This window comes from Gopherus evgoodei, unplaced genomic scaffold, assembly GCF_007399415.2.
Source record: "Gopherus evgoodei ecotype Sinaloan lineage unplaced genomic scaffold, rGopEvg1_v1.p scaffold_33_arrow_ctg1, whole genome shotgun sequence".
Classification (NCBI taxonomy): domain Eukaryota; kingdom Metazoa; phylum Chordata; order Testudines; family Testudinidae; genus Gopherus; species Gopherus evgoodei.
In genome coordinates this window covers 4,203,305-4,213,448 of record NW_022060005.1, presented here as the reverse complement: position 1 = coordinate 4,213,448, position 10,144 = coordinate 4,203,305, and the positions used below count along the sequence as shown (strand labels likewise).

At 49.6% G+C, this 10,144-nt stretch overlaps 1 long non-coding RNA gene across 1 annotated transcript; it reads left to right on the top strand.

The window, feature by feature from the left end:
- Positions 1 to 2,089: 2,089 nt before the first annotated feature.
- On the top strand, positions 2,090 to 6,004 carry LOC115641208. Its single transcript, XR_003998030.1, has 3 exons — positions 2,090 to 2,127; positions 5,361 to 5,448; positions 5,983 to 6,004. It is a non-coding gene; the product is annotated as an uncharacterized LOC115641208 (long non-coding RNA).
- Positions 6,005 to 10,144: the final 4,140 nt, after the last annotated feature.

Here is a 10,144-nt window from a genome sequence, read left to right as displayed (position 1 = left end):
GCAGCCAGTAGAACCAGATAAGTTCTCAACGAGGCTTGTCATATCAGGGGTGTCTCAGAAACATTCTCCCTCATGGAGTTAAGTAACCTAGTGGGGGTCCACAAGGGCAAGGACAAGGGCTGCTGTAATATTGGGGGTGTTTGAAAAGCGGTCCCTGACCAAGTTTGCAAAAGGCTGGCTGGAGGCTGCACAGAGGGGGTGAGGTTGCCTGATTCTTCTGAAGATGAGGGACCATCACTCTGAGCTCCCCCTTGCTTCTCCTCTGTCCCTGAACTGTCCCTAACCTGCTTTTGAATCTTTGCACTCCATCAGGCGGGGAAAAACAGGAACAAAATTGTCCTCCTCCCGGTGCGGCTCTGGGGCATATGGTGGGGGATTTTTTTTACAAGAGCTCTCCATACAAACAGCTTCAAAAGCTATCCATCCCTCCATGGGTTCATAATTATACCATACAAACAAGTAATCCATTTGTCCCGGCCTAAGATGAACCAAAATATCCCTTAAGGAGTTCATCCTATCTGTGGAAAAGGTTTCACCCTCCGGCCAGTCTCTAGTCGGGGACAAAAGAAAGGTAAATTATGGCCATTGGATCCAACACAGATTTCTCATCTTAAATTTAATTAGACCAGCTGTCTCAGAAATCTCTTTCCAATCTCTAAGTATCAGAGACAACGGGGCGTCCCCCAGGCACTTATTGCCAACTTGTCCCATTTTAATGAAGGGACTCTAACCCCTCTTTCCTGGGTCGAGGTAAAGGGACTCTAACCCCCACCTCCCAGCTTCGAGTGCTCGCTTACCTCTCCAGGGACTTGAACACCTGGACTGGGACTCAAACCCAGACAACTTGGATCCTGCGCAAACCTGGACTGGGACTCTAACCCAGACCTAAGTTGTCAGGGACTCTAAACCTGACAACCTGGACCCTACTCAACGGGTAGGTGGACATTGCTGGATTTCTACAAGCTTCAGCTGGTTCACAGAACACGCCTTATCGCCAACACAGAGATCAGATCACCAGGCAAGGCTCCTCTAAACTGGAGGATGCGCGCTGCGTTGCCTCAGGGTCTGATCCCCCGCCGGAGAGTCAGACGGGTCCCGGCGGAGTCGCCAAAGATGTCAGGGACTCTAACCCTGACGGCAAAGTTCGTTGTCTGACCGCGAGAGAGACAGGCAACACCAGCAAGGTCCGATCAAAAGCTCTTTATTGACAAATGCACGCATCAATAGAGAGCAGCTCGTCTCCAGAGAGAATCAGCCCCCTCTTTACATCTTAGTATAAGCCTATATAGACAGTTCCATCACGTCATAAATTATTCACTGGAGCAACCCACCCCCTTCTTCTAACAACTAGAAACTAGACACCTTTAGTATACATGCATGCCTAAAGTTAGAAATGTAGGGGAGTTAAAAACAAACAAAGAACAAAACCAGGGAGTGAAAACAAGGAGGCTGGGAAACTAGGGCTCTTATCACTTCTTCGAAGGAGCTGCCCGAACACAGCACATCTGGTACTATGCCAGGAATGCAGCTTCTCTTTTATCTCACTTTTTCCCAGCGCTTGTGAGACATGCTGCTGCTTCTCAGTGTTTTCTACTCAGGGATTACCCACAAACCTCTGTTAGCCTGACTTTGGTCAGGTTGGCATACCTGGTTTTGTCTGCTATATCTTTATTCAGGCCTAACACCAGCAAGAGCTGCTGGCTGCACTCTGGTGCCACCAAAAATTTGGTCGTGAGAACCTCTGGGCTAGATGATCGATTTGTGATGATCTCTTCTGACCATAACATCTGTGATGCTAACAGAAGCCAGACACAGAGAGGCGAAGCGCAGTGCGGGGATATCGCTAGGACCCAGGGGCAGCCGGGAGGCGGCTCTGGAGCAGCGAGCGCTGGGCTCAGGTCTGGCAGCAGGAAGTGACTCGCAGCCGCTGCGGTGACTCTGGCTCCCAGGCTCCTGGCGAGATCCCCGAGCCCCGGCGGCTGGTGCTGGGAGCCCGGAGCCCTGGCTGCAGCCGGGAGAGGGGAATCTCCAGCAGGGCCCTTCCCGCTGCTCCCCAGGAGCCTCTCCCAGGGCAGAGCCCCTAGCCCGGCCCGGCCCCTGCTCCGGGGGGCCCCGCTCGGAGGGAAGGTGAGAGAGACCCGCCCCCCCGGCATCCCCGGGCTGCAGGGGGAGATTTGGCCCCAGGCTGCTCCCAGCGGAGCTGGCTGCGATTCCCGCCCGGGGCCCGGGAAAGCTGCCGCCAGCCCCGGTGTGTGCGGGGCGGGGGGAGCCAGCCCGGGCCGTGCTGGGGGTGGGACAGACACACGTGGGGGAAGCCGGAAGGGGACTGAAGAGGGGCTGGGGGATTAGGGGAGAGCAGGGAAGTGTGAGGTCGGGGGCAGGAGGGAGGTGCAGTGGGCAGGTTGCACCGAAGGGAGGATGGGGTGTTGTAGGGGAATCAGGGCGTGGGAGGAACGATGGGGCTGAGGGAAGGAGGCTGGACTGGAGGGAAGATGTGGGGAGGAGTCACTGCGAGGGGAAGGGGGGATATGGGGAGGGGAGGCTGGGAGGAGACAGAGCAAGAGCAGACTGGGGGGGCGGGGGAGGGAGAGTCCTGGGGCAGGGACAAGGCAGTTCCCTTGTGAGGGGGCTGCCCTGCACAGCAGCCAGTGGGGATTTGTTCCCCTAGAAATGGCCAAACCAGCAGTGGGGGGAGGGCAGGGTGACCATCTGTCCTGATTTGGACAGGACAGTCCTGAAGTGCAGAGTTCATGTCCCGATCCTGGGCTCAATGACTGTGAGACACCATTTGTCCCGGATTCCCGGTGCCAGTGCTCTGCACCTGCCCCAGGCTCAGGGGCAGCGCCAGCCTGTTCCCTGTGGGCGGGGCTGAGGTGAGCTATGAGGCCCCGGCCCTTACTCCTCCTCCTTCCCTGAGGCCCCTCCTACTGGCCAGGCCAGAAACCAGAGTCAGGCCATAGCAAGAGGCACCCAGGGACCCCAGGCTGCTTTGAGGAGCCCCAGAGCCTCCACCTGCCCTGGGCAGTGCACACTGGGTGTTGGGGATACAGTCTGGGGGATGTTCTCTCGCACCCCAGCCCGGGCTCCCTGAGCTGCTCGGATCATTCCATGGCCTGGCTCTAGGTTCTGACGTGGAAAAGAGGAGAAGCAGGGGGTCTGGCCTCAGGTGGGGCAGTTGGAGGGAGGAGCTGCCCCAAAGGGTGGGGGCAGATGAGAAGAGGCCTGTGTAAGGGGAAGAATTGAGCAGCTTTTTTCCTTGGGTTTGAAGAGTTAATGTGGGCTGCCCCCTTCTCGTCTTCTGCTGGGACAGGCCATTCGGGTAGTGATCACATTCCTGGCTGTTGTTTTGTGGTCTTGTTTTATAATCAGTGAGATCAGATTAGGTTTTATTTTATTTTGTCAAATATTGAGCTGAAAAATTGCTGAAGCTTTATTTTAGCTAGTAGACTCCCCCACACACTCCCCCATCCCCCCAAGTTCGACTCAGACTCTGGTTGACTGAGTAAGAGAAAAATTATGATTCAAGTCTGGTTCCAGTTCCATTAAAAACTACCAGTTCAAACTGGTTCTCTGGTTCTCTTCTGGCGTGAGTCCAGGTGGACAAATGAAATATGGAGCTGCTGAACTGTGCCTGGGATCTGCTGGGGCAGCCCAGGGAGGCCCAGTCATGGGAGGGCACCTCTGGTTACTGCTGAGCAGAGGAGGCTGGTGTCTCTGGGCTGGTCCAGACTAGGGAGGGGAAATCGATCTTAGATATGCAACTTCAGCTACGTGAATAACGTAGCTGAAGTCGAATATCTAAGATCGAATTACTCACCCGTCCAGACGGCGCAGGATCGATGTCCGCGGCTCTCCGTGTCGATTCCGGAACTCCGTTGGGGTTGATGGAGTTCCGGAATCGATATAAGCGCGCTCGGAGATCGATATATCGCGTCTAGATTAGACGCGATATATCGATCCCCGAGCAATCGATTTTAACCCGCCGATATGGCGGGGTAGTCTGGACGTACCCTCTGTCTCTCCCTGCTCATGATATTAGAGCCCAGGAGTTAATTGAGCTTCCTGGGTCAGCTGATGTTGCATCCTCCCTTGTGATCCTGGAGCCCAGACTAAGCAGCTGCTGCTCCCCCAGGGGGTCTGTGCTGGGGAGAGACCTTCAGTAAAGTCCTCTCTGTGCCCAACCCTGATCTTTTCCCACACCAACCCCTGCACCGGAGCTTGCAGGGGAGGAAAGAGAACAAAAAAACCTTCAAAAACAGACTCCAATGAGAAACTGCAGAATTGGAATTAATTTGCAACCTGGACACCATTAAATTAGGCTTGAATAAAGACTGGGAGTGGATGGGTCATTACACAAAGTAAAAACTATTTCCCCATGCTAGTTTTTTCCCCTACTGTTACGCACACCTTCTTGTCAACTGTTGGAAATGGGCCAGCCTGATTATCACTACGAAAGGTGTATTTTCTTCTGCTGATAATAGCCCATCTTAATTGATTACTCTTGTTATAGTTGGTATGGCAACCCCCATTTTTTCATGTTCTCTGTGGATATATATCTTCCTACTGTATTTTCCACTCCATACATCTTATGAAGTGGGTTCTAGCCCACGAAAACTTATGCCCAAATAAATGTGTTAGTCTCTAAGGTGCCACAAGTTCTCCTGTTCTTTTTGAGGGAAAGGGCTGGGGCCGGGCAGGACAGTGACTCTGCACGAAGGGCCTGTTTCAGGGACTTGCTGGTGAGTTTGTACCAGAGGGGGAGGAGCTCCCCATGAGTCTGTGGGTCCCCGAGCTGCTGCCCCCAGTGACACAGCCAGGCTCACACTGGAGAACAAACGTCCATGGGAACGGGACAGTCCCCAGTTCTCCCAGGCAGAGGGGGAGGGAAGGATACAGAAAGGGGAGGGGTGAGACCGAAAGGGGCAGCAGGAGCAAGAATTAGGGAGGGAGGTTCCCAGCCCTGCCCGGATCCATTCCCTGCACCCCCTGGGCAGACTGACTCTCCTGGGATCAGGGGGAGGAGCTGACAGAGGAGAAGCCAGTTCCTGCCCTGGCTGAGTCACTGCGCTGCTAGGGGGATGAGCTGCCCTCGGGGCCAATGTCAGGGAGGATCTTCCAAAGTGGCTCCTTTGATTCTGCTCCTTTCTAGACCTTGTCTTAGTGACTCCATCCCTGGAGGGGTTTAAAAGTGTCTCAGGGGGTTCGTGCTGGTGGGAGAGGCCAGGTCTGTGTTATAATAAAGTGACTGAGGGTTTTCCCAGCGTGGCAGAGTCCAGAGCGTCTGTCTGCAGGGAGAGGGTGTGTGACATGGACTCAAGCCCCTTCTGAAACCTCCCCCATTGCCCCTCTCACCCTGACAGGCTTAGGAATCACGTCCACGTTTCACTCCAGATCATCCTGTCTTCCAGGACACAGGGAAGGGAAATGGCTGTGATGGAGCCAGCTCAGGTAGAGTATTTTCAGGGAGTTGCAGGTGGGTTGATATAGAGTGGGAGGGGCAGGAAAGACATAGGATGAAGCAGGGAGGGGACAGGGTGTGTAAACCCTCCATGACACATTGAACCTGGGCCTGATTTTCTAAAAAAGGCCCATTGGCGGGGGGCGATTCCTCCATTTCTGAAGCAGGAAACACCCCACTGGGGAAAGCTGGGAAAACTGACCAGACTTCCAGTGCTGGAGCCTGGACTCACTACCCAGAAACTGCTGTGAAATATGAAGGGAAGCTGTTGGGATTCCTGTCCCTGGCTCAGAGCTCTGCTTCCCAGATCAGCCTGTGGCTGGCAGGCATGTGGGAAATGAGAAGATCCTGCCCTGCTCCGCGTGCTAGGGAGACAAGGAGCTTTCACCTTCTCCCATCCCCTGAAGCCACCTGGCTGGTCTGGGAGGGGGGAAGAATTCTGTTTTTCTGGGCCTCCTCCCCTGTAAATAATGGGATTGTGGCTGGAGCAGCAGGTACTGAGTGGAGTACTCTTGTTGTTTCAGATGCTGGTGACCTTCGAGGAGGTGGCTGTGTATTTCACCCAGGGGCAGGGGGCTCTGCTGGACCCCACTCAGAGAGCCCTCTACAGGGACGTCATGCAGGAGAACTATGAGCCTTTGACCTCGCTGGGTAAGGGAATCCTGTCCTCTCCGTTATTAGGTGCCATGGGGTCTGCATGTCTGGCTCTGGTCAGGTTCTTCCCTGGTCAGTTAGATTTGAGGAGGGTCACGTAGTCCACAGCTCCATTGTGAGAGACTTTCGTCTCCATACTTCCTTCAAGGGAACAGAAGAGTCAGAAGCCTAATGGACAGGCTAATTCATCCCCATCTCTCCAGCTGACAAGGGGCCAGAAGCAGGGTATTGCCCTGTCTGTGTTATTTCTCCTTCACGCACCATTCACCTTCCTTCCTGAGACTAGCTCCATCCATGATATGGACCCTCTTACCTCTAGTCCACACAGATCAATTTGCTCCCAGCTGGGTACAAGTTAAAGTTTATTCCATTCACTGGATATCTGACAGTCCACAGTAGCTAGGCAGCTCTGAAAATGAGGACCCTTTGAAAATACCAGCTGAAGACTTTGGGAAGTGTGCATCACAATTTTTTTTTTCAGATCATAGGCCACGTCAATAGAGAGATTATCTTGTGAACACTTTTCCTCTCATTCATCATCACATCAAATACCTCTACACCCAGGCACAGTTATGGGGACCATGTCCCTTACCCATTCAAGTTCACATAATATGCCAGCATAAGCTACAACAATTGTGGGTATGGAAAGGTTATATTAGGAAAGCATTTGGGGATGGATTAAGGCTTAAACACTATAGGCCAATCTCCAAGACCCAGCTCTAGGAGTCATGGCATTGCAGCAGAATCTCCGCTTTTATTTTCTAAGCAATAGTAATTTTCTAGTCCTAGTGGTTGGCAAGAAAAGCTTGAAAGTGTAATCCAAGCCTAAGACAATAGCCAAGTGTAACCAACAAAGCAATGTCCACCTGAGTCTGTGGAGAACCTGGGCCAATCACTCTGAGATGGGGGAGTTGCCCTGAGTCAACCAATGTAACAATGCCTGCCTGAGCCTGCAAAGAGCCTGAGCCAATAGCTGTGAAAGCAGAGGTCTGCCCTGAGTGTAACCAACACAATGACTCCAGCTTGAATCAGTAGAGAGTCTGGGAGGGTGGTGTTAAGCAATGAGAATCTCAGCTACAGAACAAACACAAAATTAAGCATCAATGCACAGATATACAGCTCATGCAAAATGGCATAGCTCTTTAGCACTATGCCAATTTACACCAACCCGTGATCAAGCCCCATTGACTTCAGTAAATTTACGGCCGATATACACCAGCTGGGGATCTGGCCCTTCAAATCTTTTTAGTCGCTCTGACATATCTACAACCCATGTGAATTAAACATTTTTAAAATGTCATGCAGCTTTGCACCTGCCGCTTGATGAGCCATTGTCTGAGAGAAGAAAAAAATGCAATTACAAAGAAAGGATGTAAGAAAGAAAGAGGAAAGTTGGGCCATTCATCCCAATAGAAGTTGAAGATCAGATACAGAAAATATTAGCAACACTGAATTCCTCCAAAGTTCTGTCCCCAGCGGGAATAAATCACTCTGAAACCCTTAAAAGTTACACTTCTAATTAATCTCAAGGACAAAGGACTAAGAAAGTGCAGACAGGTTAGGAACTTGTCACTTGTCTTCAGTGCAGATTCACAGGCCCAGAATATGGAATTGAAACTGGGTAACGGGACAGGTTCCCCAGCTGGTGTAAATTGACACAGCTCTGTTGGAGAGACTGGGCCAGATCCCAGCCCATGTAAATCAGCATAACCACACTGAACACATAGAAACGATTGTGGGCTGATACAATGATGGGTGCATGACAGGTAGATAGACTAAACTGATGGTTGAGAATCTAATGAATCACAAGTTGAGACAATCTGCACAGACCAGCACAGTAAATTTGCTATCTCAATTAAATATATATTTTGAGGACTAATATTCAGGGGATATTTAAGAACATAAATGTGAAATTACAATTTGAACTCTTTTAGACTTTTAGTATCAACTTAATGAAATATCTATGGCTAGTCAGAATTTTTATTCCCCTCTGCAAAAATTTGAATTTTTACCACAACCCCAAAATATTACTTTTATTTATGTATTTATTTTTCACTTTTTGGCAGTGAAAAATTCAGCTGAAAAATGCAAATTTTAATCTGAAAACCAATTTTTTGTTTGTGTTCAGTTTTTCAAGAATAATCATTTTTTTCAAGAAAAGATTCTGAGAAAAATCTTGTTTAGCTGAAAACCCAATTTTCCATAAACCAAATCAAACCAAACAAACAATATATCAACACTTAGCTTAACAAAGAGAAGGGTAACAGTACTTGCATGGAGAAAAAAACGTGGGCCAAGCCCTAATTAAGAATTCATTGTGAATAATTTATCCACCTCAGTGATTAAGCCCCATGTTATGCCTGGAGAAACTGAGGCACCGAGAATTGACCTAACCTAGTGTCTTGATCACCTCTCAAGCCACTGTTGCCTGGCTGTATTTGTTATCATTTTAGGCTGGGATGTTGAAGGGTGTCTAAGGGAGTTAGGTGCACAAAGTGTTGATGCAACAAACCCACCTTAGAACCTGAAGGAACATACTCAAGGTCAATGGGACCAGAACACAGACCTCCTGTTCTAGCACCATATTGGTTGTGCGGTATTGCTGCCAGCTGAGCACAAATTGCAGTAAATGTGTGCACAGAACATACACTGTGTTGTTTTAATATTTTAGTTTCACGGCAAAATTTTTAGTCTATTGTCTGACAAAACGGGAGGACCTTTTTTGCTAGTCTGTTGGGCTTGGGCTCGAATTTGTTCTATTTTTTTAATGCATTTGATCAAGTGACATCTTGGCCCAGATCTTCAGATGATGTAAACTCTCGCAGTCCCATTGTCTATAAAAGAGCTGCGCCCATGGACACTGGTGTGACAGCGCATCTCACTAGTGCTTTGATGGTCAGCAGTGAGGCGCACACACCACTCCTGGTCAATAGAAGTGGCAAGTTCCCTTGACATTCACCTCAGGAGATATTATGAAGAAGGGAATCAGGGTCATTACCTCTGTCACTCTAATCCTGACCATTGAAGCTGTTGAAGCTGTTCCACTGCATGAATACTTAGTCGCTGGACTAAGCATAAAACTGAGAGATGCTTTAGCGTGGTGATTAGAGCACTTAGCCAGGATGTAGGAGACCCAGAATCTAGTCCCCCCTGCTCCAATGATTCATGAATAGTTAGACACAGTAGACCAGCTTCTACAGGACAGATGGCGAAGGACCTCCTGCAGAGTACCCCAATGGTTAGGGCAGTTGCCTAAGAAGTGAGATCCCTTTAGGCAGAGGTGAGAATTGTCTCCCTCATCCTAGGAGAATATCCTAACCACTGAGCTATAAGTTATGAGGGAGGCCCTCTCCTTCTCCCCTCCGCCCTGGCTTCCGGCAAAAAAATATTTTAGGCACCTAACTCCAAGAGAAGGCCTGCAGCCTATAAATACCTTTGGGAGCTTTGAAAAGCTCAGCCTAGACTGGTAGGTAGAGTTAGGATGTGTCATAGCTCATATTGCTCTCCATGTGTCAGCACATATGAGTTTCCTCTCCTTTATCTTTCTCCTGGTGCTATTCAGAAATAGTCCTGGAAAAATTTTCTCCTATGAAAAATTTAGGCTTTTCATAGAAAAACTGAAAACCTGAAAACTAGTTTTATATGAACATTTTCAGTTTTCAGTGTTTCAGTTATCCAATGAAAAAAATCAATATTTTTGAAGAAAATCAGGGTTTGGGTTTAAGAACTGGAGAACCTTTTGGGAAAGGAGGAGCTTATGTGGGAGGGATGGGTTCCACCTGGACCAATGCAGAACTAGATTGCCGGCATGTAAAGTTGAAAAAGTTGTAGAGATTTCGGGCTAAAGGCTAAGGGAAAGCTGATGAGTACGGAGGAGCACACAGTTTGGACAGAGGCATCCCTTACGGGAGGCTCTATTAACGGGTATTCTCTATATCCTAGTAAGGAGGTAAGGATGGAAGTTGATAAAGTACAGGTAGGAACTGAAAAGAAACAGTCAAATGACAGAGTCCCATTCAATTACAACACATA